The 24,505-nt window shown below is 52.7% G+C and overlaps 1 protein-coding gene across 1 annotated transcript in view; it reads left to right on the top strand.

Moving 5' to 3' along the window:
* Positions 1–24,505, top strand: part of CASZ1 (castor zinc finger 1) — a 159,709-nt gene that overhangs the window by 15,563 nt on the left and 119,641 nt on the right. The window contains exon 2 of the mRNA XM_025390799.1: positions 20,516–20,672. The gene's annotated coding sequence lies outside the window, so the exon portion shown is untranslated. The remainder of the gene's footprint in view (positions 1–20,515; positions 20,673–24,505) is intronic.

The following is a 24,505-nucleotide window of genomic DNA, read 5'->3' as shown; positions in this document are numbered from 1 at the left end:
AGAGCAGGGGCCAGCATCCTGAGGTCTGTGTGCTGGGGGTTTGTTGGGGTGGGGCGAGGAGGGGAGGGGAGAGACGGGTGAAGGATGTGAATGAAGTTGGAGAGGGGGTGCAGGAGAAGGGTCTTGCCTCTGTCCTTAAGGGGCAGCAAGGAAGCTGAGTTGATTTTACATTTTCATTTTATTAAAAGAGAAAGGAAACAGACATTTACTGAGGGCCGACTGTGTGTCAGATGCTGCGCTGTGACTTTCTGTGGGATTGAAAGATACAAGGCAAGCAGTGGTTCAATTCCCATTGTACCTGGCAGGAAATGAGGCTCTGAGAGGTTCAGTCACTTGCCTGAGTTCACCCAGCTCGTTAATGGAGAGCTAGGGTTCCAACGCTGGTTGATCTGACTCTGAAATGCACGCTTTTCCCTATGCACTGGAAAAATAGAACCATATTTTAAACAGCTTTTGAAAATAGATCAAAGGGAAAAAAATGCACCCCTAACTTAACTATCATGAGACGACGTTGTTTAGTATCTGGTGTATTTCTGTCTAGTGTTTTTCCCCCGTTTGGTGACTGTATATATTTATTAAACATGTATTTTACATAACTATAATCATAAAAGAATATGGTTTTGGTTGAGACCTTGGACGAGGTAGGAGGGTCTCCTGAGTTGGGACCACCAGGGAGGGATTGATTCTTGGCAAAACGGAAACCTGGTTCTGGCTCCGAGCCATCTTTTCGGTAATGAGGTGCCTTAAACTGCACTGGAGAAGGCAGACTGGGTGAATGGAGAGGCAGGAGAGCCCCCAGTGTTCTCTCCTGGGTAGCTTTTGCTCAGTTAACTGGTAGAATTTTCCTTTTAACTCACTTCCTTCTTGCTTTTGACAAATGGGAATATTTGTGCCATTTTCCCGAATGACCTCCTCTCCTTGGGGTAATGAGAAAATGAAAGTCTTTGCTAAGTGCTTTGAGATATTCAGATATAAAAACGGAGAGCAGAGCGTTGTCATGGGCCTTCTGCTGCCAGGGCGCTTTATAAGGAGGAAGTGCAGTTTGTGTGGAGTGAAGGTCACCGTGAGGGTGAGGGCTCTTGCTGGAACCCGTGTCTCTCTGGGCACAAGGGCCAGGGCACTCGTGGCCTGGCTCGGGGTGGGCGGGGCGTTGGTGGAGCCTCTGCCCATCTTCCAGGTACACATTCCCAGGCCAGATCCCCAAGGGCCAGGTGATCGGGGTCACTCAGGCAAAGCCCCCACCTTGGCTGGAATCTTGCAGATAAATGATTCAATTCCGAGAGAGGTCTCCCCTTCTGACTTCATAGGATCTGCCCAGGAATATCACAACGGAATAAATAAGGTGTCACCTGTACAAATTATCATCCCAAGGATGGTTTCGAAACACGGAAAAATGTTTATTATATGAGTGAAAAAATATACCAAATGCCAAGTGCTGTAAATGCCGCGAGAGAAACTATATAAAAATCCAAATGCTTCTGTAGAAGGCTTGAAAGGTGATCCTCCAAAATGAAAATTATAGCGTAAGGGTGGTGGGACTACGGTGATTTGTTTTTTATTTCACAACATTTTATTTAAATTCCCCCCCCCTATGATTAAAAACCAACAAAGCCAACGTGTCAGCCCGGCAGGGAGCCCTGGCAAGGAGGAGGGGGCGGGGCAGCGCCAGGCGAGAGGGCGCCTGCACCCACGGCCCCCGCAGGGCGCTGAGCTCACCGGCTGTGCCAGCCACAGAAACCTATGAGATCTCGAGAAGCTGAGGCGTATCGGTGACTCAGCCTTCGTGTTGTGCTGTGCAACAATAGCTTTTGTCCTTTACCCAAAACCCTAGGCCAGTGTACTAAAAAAAAAAAAAAAATTATAAAATTATGAGATAGTTTGTACTTTCCTCACCAGCCGGTGCCAGCTTCGGGTGCTTTATTTATTCAAGGTGGGGAGGCAGGGAAGATGGGGTGGGGCTCGGGGGGAGACAGAAAGGAAAAGAAAAACAAGGTAAGACTCGGACAAGGCCCAAGAAATGTTTGAACCTCACCAACAAACTTTCTTTTGTTTCACCAGTGGGAAGGAAAAAATAAACGTGAACCAAAGAAAACTCCCTACGTTTAGCACGTGGAGGTGATTCCTTCGCTTCTTGCAGGGGTCTTGCCCTGTTGTTTACAGGCCAGGAGAGCTATTCGTGATGCCTACCTCTGGGGTAGGATGTGATGGGAGGTGGGATACAGGGTCCAGGGAGAAGGGGCTGCAGCCAGCGGCCAGGCTGGGAGCAGAGACCTCCAGGCAGATCCCTGATGTTCTGGGCAGTCACTCCCAACTGTCAACACCCTTTGCTTGCACTTCCACTGGGGTTAAAGAAGATTCTTCCCTCCCAGTGACCCAGAAGCCGCTCTCTGCCAGGGGGACTTGGAATTCCACGTGGATCAGGAGCAAGGACGCTTTTGCCTTGGAACAGTTTGGATGGGAGCTGTCTCCTCCTGGTGTCCACTGGAAGACATTTTAGGAATCAGATTCAGGAAGAAAGACCGGGAGAGGGGAGTTGGGAATGGGTGTGTGTGAGATCGTGTGTTGTTTTGTGTGTGTGAGATTGTGTTCGGGTGTAAATCGTTTTGCATGTGATTGTGTCTGAGATTATGTGAGTGACTGTGTTTGAGACTGTGATTGTGAGACTGCATGTGAGATTGTGTGATTCTGTATGAGATTGTATGAGGATGTGTGTGATTGTGTGTAAGATTGTGTGAGATTGTAAGAGTGATTGTGTATGAGATTGTTTTTGAGGTTGTGTGAGATGGAGTGTGAGATTGTGTGTGGCTGTGTGGGAGTGTGTGCTTGTGTGTGACATTTTGTGTGGGGTTGTGTGAGATTGTGAGATTTTTGTGGGAGATGCTGTGTGAGATTGTGTGATTGTGTGTGAGATTGTGATTGTGGTTGTGTGTGAGAGTGTCTGATTGTGTGTGAGATTGTAAGATAGTGTGAGATGGTGTGTGAGATTGTGCTTTGTGTGAGATTTTGTGTGAAACTGTGATTGTGAGATTGAGATGGTGTGTGACTATGAGATTGTGTTAGTGTGTGAGATTTTGTGTGAAATTGTATGATTATGTGTGAGATTGTATGAGTGAGTGTATATGAGACTGTGCGAGATTGTGTATGCGACTGTGTGTGAGATTGTATGTGGCTGTGATATAGTGTGAAATGGTGTGGAAGATTGTGTGTGCCTGTGTGTGAGATTTTGTGTGAAATTGTGTGATCGTGTGAGATCGTGAGTGATTGTATATGAGAGTGTGTGTGAGATTGTGTGTGGCTGTGAGATTGTGTGAGTGGCTGTATATAAGATTTGTGTGAGTTTATGTGGATTGTGTGAGTGGGTGTGTATGGGATTGTGTGTGATTATAATGTGGTATGTGGTTTTGCGTGTGATTTTGTATGAGATGGTGTGTGTGAGATTGTGTGTGAGATGGTGTGTGGTTGTGTGTGAAAAAGAGTGTAAGTGGTTGTGTATGAGATTGTGTTTGTGTGTGTGGTTGTGTTTTTGTGTGTTGCTTCTTTCCCCTTGGTTATAGTAGCCGGGCAGAGTAAAATTAACGGGGTCTTCCATCTGTTTTTCGCGTTTCGCTTGGTCCCCTGCCCCAGGCCTGCCCTCAGTGAGACTGTGCTGTGGCCGAATCCGGGGCTGAATGACGATTCTTCCTTCTGCATGAGATCAGAGGATTTTGTGGGAATGATGCGATGGTTTGACCAGTAAGAGAAAGGATGAAGGGTAAAGTCACAGAGGTCAGAGGTGGCCTGGCCCAGGACTCGGACGCCCCTCTCCATGGTCCTCACAGGGGTCCCAACCCTTTGGTCTTTGTCCTGTCCTCAGAAACAGATTCCCAGCTGAGCTTCTAAGGCTCAGGTGGGCTCAGAGGCACCTGCGTGATCGTTCCATCATCATGACCCTTCCTGTGAAGAAGGCAGCTCACAGGTTATTGTCCTGGTTTACAGGTGGGGAAACTGAGGCCCAGAGGGAGGTTGCTTGGCGCCGCAGGCCCTACAGCTAGTCAGTGACGGATCTGGAACTAGGACCCAGTCTTTGAGCCATTTGGAAACATGATCATCTTTCCCACCGGCTTAGGGTGAGGCTGGCCAGTTCCAGACGTGGAATGGTGCTTCCTCTGGCCAGTTCCAGACGTGGAATGGTGCTTACTCTAGTTGTGGGAAGTAAAGGGACCCTCCTGGGAGATCAGATGGTGGGGCTGTGTTTGAGGGTGACTGGTTTTAGGGACTGCCTCTGTTGAAGAAAGAGCACTGGATGGTGAGAAGGTGAGGTGCTTCTAGCCCCATCTCCATCACTGGCAGGCAGCCACCTCCCAAAATGAGCGAGAGGGCTGGCCCCCACGGAGCCGTCACCCCTTCCCACTTCAGGATGGCTGGAGCTTCTTGCCACTGTCTGGAGTCCGCAGCTGTGCCATGCAGCCAACCCTCTCCCACAACCTGTCAAACCAGAGATGCCAGTTTCCCCAGGACTCCCAGGAGCTCCCGCCCCCAGCTGGTACCAAGGAGAGCCTTTGCAGGCTCGGTGGGCAGTGCCCCCAACCCATGCCCCGTGCACCTGCTTATTGATCACTACGTGTCTGGATGTGTCTCGTGTCAGAGCCCTCTGGTGTGAACTTGCTGAGTACTGAGAGGCCGAGACATGAGACAATCACAAGCAGGGGAGAGAAGTGGGACCCTGTGACAAGAGGCAGCTGTGGAGAAAGGGGCAGGCTCCATGCCCGGGGTGAGCGCCATCTGGGCAAGAGGCCTGGCTTCCAGCTGTGGGGGCTTGGGAAGGGCAGAGCCTGGGAGGGATGATTTTGAAGCCACTACTATGGAGATTAAGGGGATGAGAATGTAAATCTCAAGTAAAAAGGTAATTGAATGTAATAGCAAACACTGCTCGCTCTATGTTAATTTTAGCTCTTCCCCTGGATACAAGACGCTGTATTAGTGTTTTATTACCATTTTGTTTGCACTAATAAAATAGTAAAATTTATTTCAAGGAAGTTGAAGGATGGTTTTACAATGCAAATTTGAAGAAATTGGACTTTTCATTTATGCCTCTGCTATTTTAAACCCTGACGGGTGTAAATTAGCTACAGGGACCGAGCAGACCCCACTGATGGGGACTTGGGAGGCGGGAGCCCTGGCAGAGGTTCCAGACGAGCTCAGGGCAGAAAGCAGACAGTATCACACGGAGAGGCTGGAGCGGGAGGGTACTTGGGGGCCTGATTGGGTGGGACGGGGCGATGGTTGAGAGTGTGTCAGGCATGAACGAGTCTGGGTGTAGGAGGGCATGTCACACACAGAGCTGGCAGAGAGATACACATGGCCACAGACCTCAGGGCTTCATCTTTCCTCTTGGCCCTTTGGCCTCCTTCTTGTGCTGACATCGGGCCTCTGTTAACCTGGTGAACCCCTAAGGGTAACTGAGCAACCCTACGCTCTGTGCCTAGAGAGGGCGAGTGGACCAACTGCTCTGCTCCCGTTCACACCCGTCCCCTTGAAAGGGGCTGAAGATTGAAGAGATCATCGGAGCATGGAGGAGAGACCTTGAGCCAAAAAGGAACCAGGGAAAAAGACCTAGGCCAGAAACTAGCCCAGCTGAGGTCCCACCTTCTCCTTCTCCCTTCCAACCCAGGCATCCTGGAGAAACTGGGGCAGGACTTTCTCAATCCCCCGGCATGCCTTCATATTGAGCCCAATAGTCCCAGGTATTGTAGTGTCCATGAATCCAAAAGCTAGAGGACTGAATTTTTAAAAGGAAAAAAAAAAAAATCAATTCGTCTGAATCTGAGGGAACTGGATGATGGTTACAGGTAGGCGGAGAAGGGAACGAAAGGGGTGATAGGAGAGTTTCATTTTGAGTTTTGGGTGAAGAATTCAGGTTGGATCTTGTTTTATCCAAACCGGTTTGTTTATCTCTGAAAAATTATCGGCAGCAATGGCCCAAAGCGATGTACTGGGGGCCTGGCTTCCAAAGGGTAGGGAACCGAACAAGTGTTCGAATGTCTGGCGGAGTCTGCCGTGTGTACTGCCCAGGGTTTTCTGGCCGACTGCCTGGTGCGGGGGAAATGGTGAGCCGGTGTCACCAGTTTCCAGCCCCAACCCTAGGTCTGGTGAGGTTTTCTCGGTGTGTTCTGTCTCCCTTGTTTGGGTGTTGTGTGCGTGTTTCATGCAAAGATTCAAACTGTTGATTCTGGCAGGGCCAGAGTGGAGAGACTGGAGGAGTCTGGAAGAGAAGCTGGAATAGAGATGCTTGCAGGAGACACGTGGGGATTCATTCTCTTGTCTGTAAGACCATGGGAGCTCTGAGTGTCAGGACTGTGCTTGTGGGTTGCAGGGAACTTGGCACTGGGACAGAGGAGGGAGGGCTCAGGCTTCCAGCCTCTCCTGGTGGTTCCTCTAGGCCTATAGGGTCACATTTGGGGAAGAGAGGGGTCTGCGTTGACTCAGGCGGTTGGAGATACCCAAGGGTGAGGCCGGTCTCCAGTGGCGGAGCCAGCGCTCTGGGTGGTTATTAATGGAGCAAAAAAAATTCTCCATCTGGGTCTCCTGGCGATCCTTTTGGATCGGGGGACTGTGGGTGGGATTTCTTGGGATCACGGGGCTAAAAGAATGTGCAGAAGGCAAAGGACTCTAAACCCAGCTCCGAAACAGGCCAGGAACTCCTTCTTTTCCTCTGTAGACTACGCAGGAGGCCCTGGTGGTGGATTTTTTTCCAAATCCCTAATCTCAGGGACAGAGAGGGAGGCCCTGAACTTGGCCCCAGCCAAGGCCAGGGCAGATTTGACAGTGTGCTGCCGAAAGCAGTCAGAGTTGAGAACATTTAAAAGCAGCGCGTTGTTTAGGTTTCGAAATGGTTCCCGATTCTCCGAGAGTCAGGAGATGTACCGTGTGTACCCAAGGATTTAGCGACGGTGTCAGGTCGGGGGGTACACTCCGGGTGAATTTCCAACCAAAACTCTAATTACATCCCTAAGCAGACAGAAATGGGAAAAGAGGATTAGTGCAGCGCCCCTCGTGGGCCTGGTGGTGGAGGACCCCAGGAGCACCTAGCCTCCGTGCAGGCACCTGCCCACTCCCTCAGGTCCCACCTCCGTGCTGGGGTCTGAGCTAAGGAGGTTTGCCCCGCACCACCCCAGGAAGCTGCTAGGACCTTCAGACACTTCTTTATCTACTCGTCTGCTCTGAACTCTCCCCAACCCATCTCCGGAGAGGTGAGGCCCCTCTGAGCAGCGACAGGGCTGCTCCCACCCTGTGGCCTCTTCTCAACACATGTCAGCCCCAGCCCAGACTAGAAGGAAGCTCTATTTTGAGTGATTTGGCTTTCTTTTTGACATAGGATGTGTGTGTGTGAGCTGGGGACAGGGTAACTTGCAAGCACACACACAGACTGCTGTCGGGTCTGACCACAGCAGGCCCTGGAAGCCTTGTCCTGCTTGGCTTGGGGGAGCCTGTTGCCCGGTCCATGCGTGCCCCCAGCCAAGTATCCTGAGAAGCTAGAAGGCCAAGGCCTTCTGCCTGCAAGACTCTGACCCTTCCTGTCACCATGTTCAGCCCTCGGGGTGTCTGAGACCCCTGAGGATTTGGAACCCCCGCTCGCCCGTTTCCTTCCCGAGTCCCACTGTCCTGCACCTGTCAGCTGTCTCACTGACTGTCTGGCTTGGCTGCCACCCATCCGATCCCTCCCAGGCCAGCTCCACCCCCGCCCCCTCCCCCAGCCCACACTCCCTCCCTTCCTGTCTCTGCCCACGTCTGTCTCTACCTGCCCGTTGCCGGCACACCTGAAGATCCGAGGCTGCCTAACGGAGTGTGGGGATGGTTCAGGGTGTTTACCAGACAGCTGGGATAAGGTATTAAATCCTGCTGCTGTCTTCCCAGGGCCAGGTTCCTCAGATGGTTTTCCAAATCCCTAATCTCAGTGCCCACATCCCTGCCCAGCCTATGTTTGATGGGAGCTTTCCTTTCTGATTGAAGCTGTACCCAGCAGGATCTGTCGTGGGCTTGGGTCTGGGTTCCCACCGGTGCTCGATGACACGGGCATCCAGCCCCTTCCTCTCTGTGGTCCTTCCTTCCTCCCCTCCTTCCTTTCCTTGGGAATCTTAGTGAGTGGGGGCCAGGATTCTGACACCAGGTGTTCTAGAGCCTCCAGGAGTCCCCATCCTCCACCATGTGGTCATGAGGCCACCTGCTGTTATGGCAGGGGGAGGTCCCAGATTGGGCTTTAAGTCAGAAGGAGGGTACAGAGGTGGGAGGGAGCAGGCCAGGAGTTGCCCTTGCTGAGCCCACCTATACAGCTCTTCATGCTCAAAGTAAAAGTGACCAATGTGGGGTTCTGCCCTGGGAGAGAGTCTGTAAAGCAAACCTGTTCCTTTACAGTGTCTCTGCATTGGCCTAGGAGATGACAGCTTTAGGGAGGAGGCATGCGCCTGTCTGGCACTCAGGTGGACACCCTGCCCTCGTTCAACTGGCCAAGCTTCTGGGATCACAGGAGAGCCCGTGTGCTCCCCAGTGAACAGGAACTTGGAGACACCCAGTGGTATCCATTCTTCATGTGTGGCAGAGGCAGCTTCCCAGTGTCTTCCCTGTGGTAGAATATCCGGGGATGTGTCTACCCTTTCCAGGATGGCAGGACTAGGCCGAGAGCAGGGACACTCTGCTCCTAATCCTCAGCCCCCCACCAGAAACAAGGCTGAAAGAGGCCAATCTGCTTCTTCCCCTGAAGCCGGGAAGTTTCTGTGGGGGAAGGAGCAGAACTCTAGACCAATGGGGGCATGTGGCCAACGGTGGCGGCCTGGGTCTAGCCCTCTGGGGGTGCCTGGGACTGATGGACGTGTTCTTTCTCCCAGCGGCGATGTGGCCTGGGCAGACCCTTCTAATTTCAGTTTCTCTCTCCCTAGCTCCAGACTGCCTCTTCTTCCTCCCTCCCGTGCCCCTTCTCCTCCTTCTTCCAGGCAACCAGAGGTGTCTTAGGTTTCACAATAGCCCAAGCCTCCCTCTCTCTCCAGGTCTCCTCACCTTGTTCCTGCAGGCTCCCCCCGGGTGTCACGTGGCTCCACCCTCTCCCTGTTGCCTTGGCAGTCATTGCCACTCCTGGTTTGTCTCTGCCCTTTGCTGAGATCAGGGCACAGACAGGAGTGGGGAGGTCCCTGGGGGCCAGCCAAGAGGGGCTCGGCAGCAGCAAACTGGGCTGGGATGGGACAAGGGACAACAGCGGGCAACTTCATGCTGGGTCCTCAGCCGGCATCCTCACCATCAAGGCTTTGAAGCGGGTTCCAGGGGTAGTCCTGGGTACCAGCATCCCCAGTTTTATTTCAGGGATGTTCTTTTTCTCGTATGTGTTGGGCAAAGATCAAGAAGTGGAATAGAAAATAAGGGGACAGAGAAAATCTGGAGGGTGACGGTTGGGCTGGCGAGGAGGAGGAGGAGGAGGAGGAAAGAAGTGAAATTAATTCATTAGAAAAACTTGTTTACTGGCTTTGCTTAGGCGCCTCCATTTTAAAAGTCTACATTTACAATAAGTCGCTAATTAAAATACAAAATTAAGCAACAGCTATGTTTTTTTTTCCCTTACACTTTAATTGCATGATTTTTTGTGATGTAATTTCTGGAAACACCCAGCATACCTCACAGGGCTGATTGTTTGATAAACTAGAAGCACCTGAAACCAACCCCAAAAAATAAATATATAAATCCAAAGGAAACTGAAGGTAGATTGGAAATGACACAGAACTGCAGACAGAGGGCAAACAGAAATCTATAATCATAATAATAATAAAAAAAACTTCTAAGTAAGTACATTTATCCTGCCACCACCCCCCCCCCCACCTCCCCAACCTGCCTGAAACCAGAACAATCTGTGCCTCTCAGGGGAAAAACAAGCTGCCATAGAAGCCAAACCAAGTGGTGCGGTTGCTGCCTGTCCCGCACCCCCAGGTTGGTGCTATGGAGAAAAAGCAGGCGCAACTAGGAACTTTCCCTGCCTCCATTTCTAGCTGGGCTCAGTACTTGCTGGGGCTTCTGCCTTCATCACTGACCTTACAGCGGAACTGTCTTTGTCCCCCTTGTTCTGAACCTAGATGCAATCCCAGGAGGAGATGCTTGGGGGCACTGACTGCCCCTCCTGGGAAAAGCACGTCTCTCCTTGCGCGTGCCATGGCAGACAGCAGGACCCAGGCCTGGGTTGCTGGCCCAGTGTTCCTCGTTATCGTGAGAGCACTGGCTCTTCTGGAAGGGAGTGGAAAAGGGTGATCCGAGGTAAAAGAGGCGTGGGTTGACTTTGCAGATGGCCCCCTGGCCTGTTGCCTTCTTTAAGATGTAGACCTAGGTGATGATTGCAAAACTGCAGAGAAACCTGTCAGGAACTGACTGGGGGTGGGGCTGGGAGGAAGCTGGGTCCCACTGGTGGCCTGGCTGCAGGAAAATTGCAGGCCCAGCATCATCTGTGGGCTTGGGGCTCCTAGGTGGAGGGCATCTGGACAGTGGGAGCATGCAGGACAGAGGGGGCCTATGACCGCACTGCTGGCTCCTTTCACCACCCCGCAGCTAGGGGCCCAGTTGGCTGGCGCCCCAGCAACCCCTCGTACACTCTGCTCCTGGGAAAAAAGGAATTACCTCCTTTTAGGGCCTTTTAAAAAATCTATTTTTTCTCCTTGATTATAAGTTATGCTTGCGGTGCATTGAAAAATACAAAAAAGTATAAAGAAAATAATTTAGGCCAGGTTCAATGGCTCACACCTGTACTCCCAGCACTTTGGGAGGCTGAAGCAGACAGATCACTTGAGCTCAGGAGTTCAAGAAACTGCTGGGTGACATGGCGAAACCCCATCTCAACAAAAAATACAGAAATTAGGTGGGTGTGATGGTACACATCTGTAGTCCCAGCTACTTGGGAAGCTGAGGTAGGAGGATGACTTGAGCCCAGGAGGTGGAGGCTGCAGTGCGCAGAGATCGTGCCATCGCACTCCAGCCTGAGTGACAGAGCCAGGCCCTGTCTCAAAAAAAAAAAAAAAAAAAAAAAACAAAAAAAGAAAAGAAAAGAAAAGAGAAAAGAGAAGAGAGAGAAAAGAAAATAATTTAAAAATGTGTTTTGTGCGTTAGGGAGACAGAGATACCTGGTTGAAATCCCTGGTTTTGCCACCCAGCAGTATGACCTTGAGTAAGTTACTCAGTGTTTCCAAACCTCAGTTTCCTCATCTGTCAAGTGGGAATACTGAGAGCATAGATCTTTCAGGCTGGTCCTTGATTTAGCGTAATGATCCATATATAAAATACTTAGCACTGAGCCTGGCTCGTAGCACCCTTCAATATTATTTCTGGCCAGGTGTGGTAGCTCACTCCTGTAATCCCAGCACTTTGGGAGGCCAAGGTGGGCAGATCACCTGAGGTCAGGAGTTTGAGATCAGCCTGGCCAACATGGCGAAACTCCATCTCTACTAAAAATACAAAAATTAACTGTGTGTTGTGGCGTGTGCCTGTAATCCCAGCTACTCGGGAGGCTGAGGCAGGAGAATCGCTTGAACCCGGGAGGCAGAGGTTGCCGTGAGCCGAGACCACACAACTGCACTCTAGCCGGGGCAACAGAGCAAGACTCCATCTCCAAAAAAAAAAAATTAACTATTTCTCTTTCTGTTATTATCATTAATAATGACTATTCCCACTATCTCGGGATAATAGACATTTACATTTTTTACACTGGTGAGTTATCTATCTAAACCTGTGCTATCCAAGCCTCTAGCTTCTTTAAACTTTCATTCATTAAAGTAAAATTGGAAATTCAGTTCCTCAGTCACATTGTCCACGTCTGGTGCTCAGTAGCTGCATGTGGCCAGTGGCTGCTGTGTGGGACAGCATCCTCCAGCACACAGCCACTGGAGTGTTTTCACAGAACCATCTCCCACCTTTCTGAGTGTCTCTTAAGGGCTGCATAGTGGTCCATAGCGTGGCTGAATCACACTCTCTTACTGGCTTGAGTTTTCTTTTTTGAGACAGTCTTGCTCTGTCACCCAGGCTGGAGTGTAGTGACACAATCTCGGCTCACTGCAACCTGTGCCTCCTGGGTTCAAGTGATTCTCCTGCCTCAGTCTCCTGAGTAGCTGGGATTACAGGCGCCGCCACCACGCTGGGCTAATTTTTGTATTTTTAGAAGAGATGGGGTTTCACCATGTTGGACAGGCTGGTCTCGAACTCCTGGCCTCAAGTGATCCGCCGCCTCTGCCTCTCAAAGTGCTGGGATTACAAGCGTGTGCTACCACGCCTAGCTTGGCTTGAGTTGTCATTCCTGGGAAGTTGGTGCATCCTCTGGGCTCTGATTGGTCTCCAGGGGTTGCTGCCTCCTGACACCTGCCCTGTGGTGCTCTCTGATTGGTGCCTGGCAGTGAGAGATTCTGGGAGGAGCAAGCCCAGTCGGCTGATTGGCTGTCAGTGGTGATGCTAGGGCTCTGCCTCCCCTCCCTCACAATGGGCTCTGGCTGGGCAGGAGGGGCCACTCCCCCCAGGACTCCAGTGCCTGCCCCCCAGGATGCCTCCTTCTCACCCTTCACCCCAGAAGGCTGGAGTCCAGGGAGAGGAGGGCCTTGGTTGAGGGAGTAAAAATGAACAATAGGCCAGGTGCAGTGGCTCATGTCTCTAATCCCAGCACTTTGGGAGGCTGAGCCCGTCAGATCACTTGAGGTCAGGAGTTCGAGACCAGCCTGGCCAGCGTGGTGAAACCCCATCTTTACTAAAAATACAAAAATTAGCTAGGCATGGTGGTGCACACCTGTAATCCCAGCTACTTAGGAGGCTAAGGCAGGAGAATTTCTTGAAACCAGCAGACGGAGGCTGCCGTGAGCCAAGATTGCACCCCTGCACTGCAACCTGGGTGACAGAGTGAGACTCTGTCTCAAAAACAAACAAACAAATGAACAATAATGACCCACCCTGCCCTGAGCAGAGGGTCCAAGATAAAACCCGGAGGCCCCTCGGGGAGCCCCCCGAGATCAGGGTGGCCTGCCTCATGGGAGGCACCATGGTGGAGGCTGGCCTGGCTCCCTGAATCCTGGGCAGGCCTCCCGCTCCTTGTGAGGGTCTTTCAGCTCCCGGAAGGCTCCTGATTCAGTCAAGACACTAGTGAGGTTCTAGGGTGGGGTCTGGGGTCCCAGGTCTGGGGGCTGCTCCAGGAAGACCTTGCAATGGTGGGTGACCCTCCTGTGACTAGGTTGGAGTGGCCATCGGGGGCTGGGGTGATGCCGGGGTCGTGGCCCTCCTCGTGGGCCGAGGGCTGTGGGCAAGGCCAGCGGGAGAAGTGATCCCCGGGGCAGTGGGCAAGACAGAGACAGGGAGCTGCAACCGGACCTGCTGATGTGGCCCTTTCTGCTCGCAGCGGTTCATAAAATATGGCTCAGATTTTCATTACGGGCTCTATCGATTATCTTCTGGGATGGATGAATTATAGAGAACATTAAATTTTTTTTAAAAAAGCAAGTGAGAGAGGAAATATCTGAATGACTTTGGGTGGTCGATGGCAGAAAGGGCTGAGCCACCAAGCTTGGTCTCCAAGCAGGTGTGGACCAAACGTCTCGGGGCAGGCAGCCACTGACTTCTCCGGCCCTCTGCTTCCCGGCCTCCCTGGGCCTGGCTTTGCAATAGGGGAGGCCTGTGCTCCCATTGCCCCACCCTGTCCCCTCCAGGGATCTGCCTAGGATCTGGGAAGGCGGAAAATCAGGTTGTTTACAGGGCTGTGACCTGGAAATAGGACCTGTCCCAGGCTTTGGGCCTCCATTGCTGGGAGATGGGGCCCCAGCTCTGCTGTCTGCCCTCCAGGGACTTCCTGATTCTGGAGATGCCTGCCTGGGTAAAGGGAAGAGTCAGAGGACATCACTGATCTCCTGGAGCCGGGACTGGGGTGGGAACTCATGAGGAATGTGGACGCCCGGGCCCCATCTTTTCCCCGCTCCTCGTTCCTTCCGTCAGCAATCACAGGCGTGGAGGATATCTGTTTGCCTTCTTTTTTTTTTTTGTGGCGGAGTCTCGCTCTGTCGCCCAGGCTGGAGTGCAGTGGCCAGATCTCAGCTCACTGCAAGCTCCGCCTCCTGGGTTTACGCCATTCTCCTGCCTCAGCCTCCCGAGTAGCTGGGACTACAGGCGCCCGCCACCTCGCCCGGCTAGTTTTTTGTATTTTTTTAGTAGAGACGGGGTTTCACCCTGTTAGCCAGGATGGTCTCGATCTCCCGACCTCGTGATCCGCCCGTCTCGGCCTCCCAAAGTGCTGGGATTACAGGCTTGAGCCACCGCGCCCGGCCCTGTTTGCCTTCTTAAGTTTGGGAAGAGCGAGTCTAGGTCCCACCACTCTGCCTCTAAGGCCAGTCCAGAAAGAGAAGCTCCCAAAAACCCTTCCCTCCCTTGCTTTCTCCCCACCCACCTTGCTAAGCTGTGTCGTGCTGAGGTGTCGGGCAGCCGGGGTTAACTCGTGTACCAGTGTGTGACCTTGGCTGGGTCACATCCCTCTCTGGGTCCCAGTTCTTCAATCCTCCACTGTCCGGTTGAGAGAATCACCTACTTCACTGCAGGTTATAGATATTAATTTGCGATGGGTATAGGCATTAATATATTAAAATCCTGAGCACACAATGCTTAATAAACATGAACTATTAACATTTTCCTCTTCTACTCTGGCAGGGTCTAGAAACCTTTCTTTCTCTTTGTTGAGGCTTTGTGATTGATTTAGCAAATGCTCGACAGCACCTACTTTGTGGTGCTGTGAAGTACCTACTCACTCCCCGGGTCTTACCACTGGCTGCACCTTCCCCCACCTTTCATCCCAGCCAGAAACACCTGAGGCTTTGGTTGTGATGTCTGAGCCCTGTCTGTTGGCTCTAGGGGACTTAACTTGGTCGAGGGTACTTTCCTCAGCATGTTACACATAAGAAGCCATTTAATCCTCATGACGGTAGGCAGAGGAACTATCATCATCCCCATTTTACTGATGGAGAAACTGAGGCACAGAAAGGTTAAAGTCGTTAGCCCAGAGCCACACAGCTTGTGAGTGGCAGAGCCTGGATTCCCACCTGAGCAGTCTGGCTCCACTGTGTGTGTGCTTAACCATGGTGGCAAGTTGCCCAGTGATCTGGCAGAGTGGCATATATGTGTGTGTGTGTGTGCATGCTCCTGTGTGTGTGCATGTGTGCACACGCTGAACGTGTGTTTTGTGACTGACTCCACTTTCTGACCCTCCGCACGGTATTTGGCTCCTACAGACAGATTATCAGTGGCCCCTGCATTTTCTGGGGCCCTGTTCTAAGTGGAGCGTGTCTCCCCATCCCCCACACATCCCCTCACCCAAGCTTCACCTAGGCTGCTGTGAAAAGGTGGTGGTTTCCATGGATATCCGTCTCCCTCTGGCGACACGCCCTTTTTTGTATAACTCTGTTCCCTGGAGTTGATTGTTTTTGGCACACAGCTCTGTAAACTCATCCAACAATTAAAGGGGGGAGGGGTGGAACAGAAAGGAGACAGATAGTAACCGTGGAGTGAGTGATATGGAGGAAGGGCCTCTGGGGCACGGGTCCCCTCCCTGTCCCCTGCCGGCAGCAGGACAGTGGACAGTACCTTAAGTGCGGAAAGGCCGTACAAACACCTGGCTGGGAGTTCTGAGCATGAAGAGCCCTCTGCACTTGAGCTGCGTTCTTGCCCCATCTCTCTCTCCCTCAGAAATCTAAAGGGTCCCATGTTCAGGTCCAATGAGGCCGTCGCCAGAAGCCACCTGAAGCCGTGAGATGCCAGCCTGGACCGATTTGCATGTTGGCCTTCCTTGTTTTGGCTCATTGTGTGTGTCTGCCCTGTTTGTGTACCGTCGAATACCTGCCGCGTTGGGCGTACCCGTCGTGGGCCGTGTGAGATCACAGATGAAAAATGCAGCGAAAAACACTTTCGTGCCGCAACACATCATGGAGGATTTTTGTATTAAGATGTGGATTTTTTTATTGTTTTTTTTTTTTTCCCCCTTTTCCATACAGCCCTGGAGTTGGGCAATGTGCGCGTCTGTGTTTTTGTTTTCACTCGGGTGGTTTATGAAATCTGCTCATTAGCGCTCTGTCCTCTCCCCACCCCGCTGATCTTCCACCACATACGCTCTCGGATAGAAATCATTCCCTACCACTTCCCAGTGTCTTCCCTCCTTTGGGGAGATGATGGGCACCTCCCCGTACCCACATGCCCCCAGGTGAAAATCAGGGGGTTCTCTGGCCCTGCTTCCCAATCGCGCGTCTCCGTGGCAGACGTTCACTGTGCGGGGAGCTTCCGATGGAGGGCAGGCAGCAGAAATCTCTGACCCATGCCCCCAAAGATAAAGCCCTTTTGCTTTCCCCTTATCTGGAGAGAAGAAACGGAAGTTGTCCTGTCTCAGCAGGACCTCCTGACTTAGCATGGAGGTGCTTTCCTTGTCCCCATCCTGTCGGATGACAGGTTGCAATGAGTATGACCACAGCCCAGACCCCATTTGGAAGATGTGTTCAGGGCTTCCTCCTGCTCGCCGAGTGTTACCACAGGCCTCGCTTTCCCCCCTTTTCAGCCTGGCCAGAAGCACCCGAGCCTTTCATTGTGATGTGTGAGCGCTGCCTGGTGGCTCTGGGGGACTTGGTCCAGACCTGTTTTGAGGCCAGGAGAACTGAGATTCTGGAGGGGCAGTGGCATCAGTTGTGGGTGGCTGCTGAGATCACAGGGAGGGGAGGAGGATGACCTTTTAAGTGAGTTGGGCCTTGGAGCCTGTCAGCCCAGGCCTGGCTTTGGCACCTGTGCACGGTATGATCTTCGGCAAGTCACTTCGTGTCTCCATGCCTGCCCTCCCTAATCTATCCACGGGGACCATAACCATTTCTGCCTTTGTGTTGTAAAGATTTGGCCAGATCATGCGCGTAGGGCACTTGGCACAGCGCTTGGCAGATAGAAGGCATCTGATTGGTTCATACCAAGAGTTCTCACTTCGGCCTATAGGCAGGGGGCAGAGGCCACTCATCAGTGTGCCCTGCCCTTACTCCCAGCCTGCCGCCTGGCACACAGTAGGCACATGGTTCATTCTTATTGGAATTGGTTGGAGGGGATCAAGTAACTAAGGGGCTCCCTTGAACCTGAGAGCTGTTAATTCACAGGGCTAATGGAGGAGGGGGAGAGAGCAAGGCACAGGTTGAGGCTTGGGGAGAGCTAAACAGAATGGGCACGAAAAGAGCCAACAGGGTTGGGTGCGGTGGCTCACACCTGTAATCCCAGCACTTTGGAAGGCTGAGGCAGGTCGATCACCTGAGGTCAGGAGTTTGAGACCAGTCTGGCTAATCTGGTAAAACACTGTCTCTACTAAAAATACAAAAATTAGCTGGGTGCAGTGGCACTTGCCTATAGTCCCAGCCACTTGAGAGGCTGAGGCAGGAGAATTGCTTGAACCCAGGAGGTGGAGGTTGCAGTGAGCCAAGATTGCACCACTGCACTCCAGCCTGAGTGACTGAGCGAGACTCCATCTCAAAAAAGAAAACAGCAAGTGGAGCGTTCGGTTGGAGAAGAGGGACCAAGCTGCGCGGGGCTCATCTGACTCTGACATGAGGTCAGGGACTAGTTCAGTTCCACCAACACCTTCGCTGCCCACGGTCGCCCAGCTGTTGTGCTAAATGCTGGAGACACGCAGATCATTAAGATCTGCTCTCTGCCCTTGAGGAGTTAAAAGTCCAATGGTGGAGACAGACTTGTGAACAAATTACTTTAGTCCAGTGTGGATGTAAATGCTGTGGTGGAGGATGTAGGAGCAGCAGAGTTGGGGCGTGTGGGGCCACCCGGGGTAGATTCCAGAAGGTTACCTTGAAGAGACTTGGAAGAAGAGGGTGGTGGTGATTCTAGGCATGTCTAGAGTGCTTGTTAACACCCTTTCACACCCCTTGTCCATCCTTCGCGCAGCCTGCGAGGTAGGAGGGAAGACTGAGGCATCGTCTCTGTTTGGCTGGTGAGGAGAATGAACCTAGGGAGATTAGCAGGCTTGTCTAAGGGCCCGTGGAGGTTTCAGGGGGGCACAACTGGGACTCGGACCCATGTCTCCTGGTTCTCAGCCCATTGTGAGTTCTGTAAGCGCACTCACTCAGCTTCTCACCTCTTCACTCTGGAGCCGCTGGTCAGAGAGACCCGGCCTCTGCACTCTGCACTTTCTGACCGGGATCCATGGCCCCCGGGGCCTGGGCTGTGGGAGAGCCTCAGTTCATGGAAGGCCGCGGGGCCTGTGCCCTGGTTTGGTAAGTGGGTCAGGCCACTTGGTTGGGGACAGTCTTGGAGCAAGGCCACGCCCTGGCAGGGTTGGAGGATGGCAGGAATGGGGAAGACTGTGGGGGAGAAGGAGGAGGAGGCCTGGCCACACCCTTTATTCAGTTGTTCTTGCTGCCAAAGCTGAGAAGCACCCTCTGCCCTGGGCAGGCCCCTCTCTCCGCTGGACGAAGCCCAACAAGGGTCCCACCAGGGCCTGGAACCCCCTTTCCTTCCGTAGCTGGAACCCCCTCTGAGCCAAGGACATGAAACACTGGGAGTGTTCACCGTTGGCCTGTGGTCAGACCCTGGTCTTGCCAGTGCCTTGCCTGGAGTTGGGGAGGTAGAAGTGTTTCCCTTGACCTTTTCTCTGGGGAATGTACATGTCCGTTTTACAAAGCTGGAAGAGGGGCGTGTTAGCCTCCTATGCAAGATGCTCGCTTTTAGGTGGGGTCGTTCCGATGGGATATTGGAGTCGAGACCCCCACAGATGGACGTCCTTGGAGTAGGAGTGTGGGTAGTCCAAGGCATGCCTTCTTCCAGCCCAGGGGGATTTTGTGGGTGGATGGGCTGCCCAGGGCTTTGGGGGATTCTGGACTAACAGGCAGGGGAGTTTCAGAGCCCAGAGGAGTGAGTCTCCCAGTGGCCCTGAAGTTTCCATTAAAGTGTTTTTTCCTCTTTTTTAAAGAAAAAAATATTCCCAAACTGGAAAACAAAGGAAATCCACTTCCCCCAAATCACACGAAACTCACATTAGGGGCCTGGCGGGAATCCATGGAAACCAGGAAACCCGCTGTTAACCCTGTGTGGCGCCGAGGGGTGGGATGAGAGCTGGGCTGATCCAAGCCTTGCACTGTAGATGCTGTCCACCCCGATGGCCTCCCCAAGGGAGCTGGTCTTGGTGGCATTGCCGCAGCCAAGGTGGGGCAGAGCTGATGCTGAAGCTGTCACCTTCCAAGAGCCACCTCCCCCTCGCGCTCAGATCCAACCTTGGGCAGCAGGAGGGGAGGGGTTCGTGCACTCCTGCGAGGCCTCCGGGGACTCCGAGGGCCGGGCCAAGTTGGAGAACCTGCAGGGCAGCTGCCCACACCATGCCACCCTGCGGAGGCAGGGCCCAGCCCTCTCACACGTTTCGGGAACGCAGAGCTGCTGTGGCTGCTGCGATCTTCCCGCAAAGGGGGAAGGAAAGGGCCAGGATTTCAGTGGCAATCTTCCTGGTGCCAGCTCTGCAGGCAGGGTGGACAGGAGAGCAGGCCGAGCACCCCCTCTGGGTTGTCTGCACCCCATCCTCACATCCACGAGGCCGGGCTTCCAAGACTGGGAGGTTGTACGCTGATATCGGGTTGTGTGTTTGTGTTTGCACGCACATGAGCTCCTTTTTTCTAAAAATGCTGAAAATATTTACAGGTTTGAAGTTGAAACGCAAACAGGAAAAGCCCTTTAAAAAGTGAGTGTAGTGGATATTCAAAACAGGAATCACCATAGAAACACCACAATATTTGTTTAAATTGACACAAAGTTGCCGGTAGCAGGGCACCAACTTTCTTTGGCTACTTTTTTTTGTCCCAACACCTATCGCAACTGAATCTCAGCAACCCGCTTTCAGGGTATGGGCCCACACCCTCTTTTCTTTTTATGAAATTGAGTCGCACAGTACCAGAATGGAAGCGGGGAAGGAAAGCCAGAAGAAACTAAATGCACCATCCTGGGTCGCTGCAGAGACACCTGTTGATTCCTTTTATAGAGACTCCCAGAAGGTCACCCAGGGGTCAGGGGAGCAGCTGGGAGCTGGCGCAGGGAAAGTCTGGAGGGGGCAGGCGCTGGGGAGCCCAGGGTTGGTTTGGTTGCATGGGTTTGATCTGTTTCCGGTATTGGCTTGATCCATTTTCAGGCCTGACCTTTCACCCTGGGTGCCCAGCCTTGGGTGTGATCCTTCTGTGTTACCCAGGGAGGCACCTGATTGGCCTAGTATTGTTTCTACCTGTTTGCTTATTTTATTAGGTACGACAACTGCGTAGCAATTGGCTAATAATTGTGCGAAGAGTGCATTGGTTGCAGAGTCAGGCATGGTATGCGCCATGGCAATGCCATCTGCTGATTGGCAGGAATAAGAATCTCTTACCTTGCTGGCTGGTTACCACACAAGATGTCGGAACCTTGCCCTCCATTGTACACCCCAAGTGTGGGGTGGGTTTGTGGGTGTCGGTTGTAGCCTAATCTTTTGTGTTTTCCTCTCTCGTTTTGGTAGGCAAACAGACCTTGCTGACTGAAGGCAAAGACTCCTCCATCCCACCCACCCTCCCAGCTGCCGAGGCCATTGACCCCTCCTTTACAAGGGGCTCCTGCAACTCCCCAGTGGCGTGTGTTGGAATGGACTTCGAACCCTGGCCTCTTGGGATGCAAAGGTAGCTGCTTCCAGTTCCCAAGATGCCACTAGGAAGTGTGGGGTGGCCAGTTTGGGGGTTGCTTCTTAGGATACAGACTGTGTAGGGCCTAGACTCACCTTTCCCAGTGGGTTCTGATCCCAATGGCGGTCGCTTACGCACTATCATTGAGAATGAAAAAAGTGTTGTGTGGAGAAGAAAGCCCCGGCCCGGGAGCACAGCACCTGCATTTGGGCCTTGGCTTTGTCATCGACTCAATACTTACCCTCTGGATCTTGGTGTCCCCCCCTGTGGAATAAAGAGGTTAGCATAACTGGCCTTTTAAGGATCTTCCCAGTGTTTCTATGGCATGACAATGAATTGTGCCAGCAGTGCCCTGGCTTTGCAGGCAAGGACCATTCTCTATCAGATGCCACTCCCAGATCTAAGCATTAGGTTGGAACTTCATCTTAGAAGGGCTGGACAGTAGTTCCAGCCTTTCTCCATCTCCGGAGGCTGCTCTGCTCTGAGCTCATGTGTGGTAGGAACTGGCCTGGGGATGATTTATCAGGCTCTCTTCAGTGGTCCTCCGGCCCAAATAGGACCCTTCATAGAGGAGAAGCTGTAGGTGCCTTTTGACCCAGGCTTGGAAATAGCCCTTTGCATAAGGCAGGTCACTCATGCCAGGGAGGGGTAGTCTGTGGAGCTGGTACTGTTGGATGTTTACCTGCAGGTATCAAACGTGGCAGTTCTTGGGGTGAGGGGTTGACACACAGTGGGTGACTCATTGCATGTTGGTCATTATTCGGTATTTTCTTGAGATCCCAAGGGAACGAGTCCAGAGGGATGGGGTGTTTGTGAAGTTCATGGGCAAGGTCTAGGGATGGAGGCGGAGCCTGAGAGCCTAGAGGATGTCTGGGGAGGGCAGGGCTGGGGGCTGCTGTTCCTGTGTGTGCCAACCTGGAGCCTGTGTCCCTGGCTCACCTGCCTGCACTCCTCCTCCTCATGGTCGCCCTGGGCAGGTGTGTCCTGCCCCTCCCTCTGGGGCTGGGCTCAGCAGCCCTGGACTTCGAACTTGCAGGGAGGAAGCGCTTGCAGAGATGGGTGCCTTGGTGCGCACTAGGATTTCGTAGGTCCTTGAAGCCGCAGACCTGCCTGAATCCAGGCCATGCCTCCTCGGGGAACTAGCTCTGGATACAGCCCAGAGATTTGCAAATCAGATGCAAAAGTGGCCTTGGGTCGCTGTGGTGGGGCAGCTGTGTGGCTGCGACTCTTCTTCCTGGTGTGCAGAATGTGATCATGCTCCTGCAGTTGGTCCATCATACTTAGGATGTGCTGCCGTTGTGCCCTGGATAGCACCGGAGCTGTTTAGACTGTCACCTGGAAAAGGCCGTGGGGGGAGTTTTGTGGCACTGAAGTCTTCTGGGTTTGCTCTGCCACCTTCCCAGGCTGTTCTTAACAGACTCTGCTTCCTCTGATGATCATGAATCTTGGGATGCAGGCCCAAATGTATCCAAGCCTCAGGGTGGTCTTGCCCGGCCCTGCCCCGTGCCCTGCCCATGAAGAGGCTGTGAGTGCCTGTGGAGCCCCTCCCCTCTGAGAGGGTAATGTTTGCCTCCTCTGTTCTCAGTGGCGGGCTTTTTGTTTTCTTCTTTGCCTGGGCAAAACACGCCCATTCACTTTTTCCTTTCTGAAGTTTCCACTCTCTGTTGACTCCCAGGGGTCATATGCCAGCTGGGATTTGTGCCTGGCATGGGGCATGGGTTCCACAGGTCCGGTGGGACACCTGCATCCTGGCATCGGCTGTCTTGGACTTGATAATGAAGCTTAGGAACTCCAAGGGCTCCAAGAGAGAATATCATGGCCAAGTCCCTTCTCACTTAGCCCTTTCCAGTGACCAGGCTGGACTCCAGGCGGGGGCCTTCTATGGCAGGAGTGATCCATGGTCTCAGAGCGGTCCTGCCTCACCAATGCAGACCAGGGGGCAAGCCTGTGTGCAGGTCTGATCTGCAGGCCTGGCCCTGTCTGGCTCAGATTCCCCCACCTCGGGCTCCTCTGCAAAAAAGCTGGTTGCATTTATCTAGCAGTTACAGAGGGTCTGGGGCCAGGCGCGGTGGCTCACGCCTGTAATCCCAGCACTTCGGGAGGCCAAGGCAGGCAGATCACTTGAGGTCAAGAGTTCAATACCAGCCTGGCCAATATGGCAAAACCCATCTCTACTAAAAATACAAAAATTAGCCGTATGATGGTGCATGCCTGTAATCCCAGCTACTTGGGAGGCTGAGGCAGGAGAATCACTTGAACCCTGAAGGTGGAGGTTGCAGTGAGCCAAGATTGCGCCCCTGCATTCCAGCCTGGGCAACGGAGCAAGACTGTCTCCAAAAAAAAAGAGAAGAGTGTCTGGGATCTGCCAGTCACTCGCCAGCAAACAGAGGTGACAAGACTGTCCCTGTTCTTATGGAGTCCGGTAGGGGAGGCAGCATGAAACAAACCCACAAAAACAAAAAAGGAAGATGCCAGCAGAGAATGGAAGTAGGAGGTGGTGATGGGAAGTGACTGCTTGGCACTCCTGGCAGGCTGCTAAGAGGTGGTTTCTCAAGGACGTGGTGACATTTAGCTGACATTGAAGGACAGGAAGTAGATAGATCAGTGAAGAGCAGGCAGAATATTCTAGAAAGAGAGAACAGCTAGCCTAACGGCCCTAAGGTAGGATGCCCTCAGTGCATTCAGTGACTGGAAGAAAAGGCCGAGTGACCAGGACGTGGATGGGGTGGGTGTCAAGAGGTGCAGGGCTTTGTATGCCTGGGGAGAAGTTGGCATTTTATGCTTAGGTGATAGGAAGCCACTGGAGGGTTTTGAGCAAGAGGTAAAGTGATGTGATGGTTTTTTGGTTTTTGGTTTTTTTTGAGATGGAATCTCACTCTGTCACCCAGGCTGGAGTGCAGTGGCGTAATCTCGGCTCACTGCAACCTCTGCCTCCTGGATTCAAGAGATTCTCCTGCCTCAGCCTCTCGAGTAGCTGAGATTATAGGTACATGCCACCACGCCTGGCTAATTTTTGTATTTTTAGTAGAGACAGGGTTTCACCATGTTGGCCAGGCTGGTCTCGAACTCCTAACCTCAAGTGATCCGCCCACCTCAGCCTCCCAAGGTGCTGGGATTACAGGTGTAAGCCACTGTGCCCAGCCAATGTTTGTTTTAAAAAGGTAGTTGGGGCTGCCAAGGGAAGAAACTGGGAGGCCAGAGGGGCAGCTGCTGCAGCCGATGGTGTGAGAGGATGGTGGCTGGGTGAGGAGGTGGACAGGCAGGGAAGGGGTCAGAGTCTGTGTGTGTGTAAAGGAAGAGTTAGCAGGACTCAATGGTGGATTCAATGGGGCAAGGAAAAGAGAGGGCCCCAGGATGACTCCAGCATTCTGTGCCCCCCGATTTGTGGCTCTGTGTCTTTTCCTCTCTCTCCTGCGCCCTGAACACGACAGTACCAAGAACGACCCACAGCTTTGAGAGGGTTAACGAGGGTTAACGTCTCATGCATTAGGGGAGAAGCGCCATCTTGGAACCATGCTGGCTGCTGAGAAAGGCTTGTTTGAGTGGATCGGGCTCCTTGTGGAGGGAACTGCTTCTCTCCAGCACTGTTTTCAGGAGTGAGGCTGGGACTGGGCCGGGACACACACTGTCCCTTCGGCCCTGGCTCTGCACTGAAGCCAGCTTTGTGTGTTTGCTCCCTGGGTTCTGTGCTGGGTCTCAGATTGGGTCTAAAGGTTGGCTGAGTTTCTCTCTCTGTGGCTTTGAATGTGATCTGTGGGCTCAGGGCTGAGCTTCCGCACACCTTTTTCCACGTGCCGAGTCATCTAGAGCCTCGTCGATGAGCTGTGAGG

This window comes from Theropithecus gelada, chromosome 1 (assembly GCF_003255815.1).
Source record: "Theropithecus gelada isolate Dixy chromosome 1, Tgel_1.0, whole genome shotgun sequence".
Lineage (NCBI taxonomy): Eukaryota > Metazoa > Chordata > Mammalia > Primates > Cercopithecidae > Theropithecus > Theropithecus gelada.
Note: the sequence above shows the minus strand (reverse complement) of the source record. Positions and strands in the feature narration are given on the sequence as shown.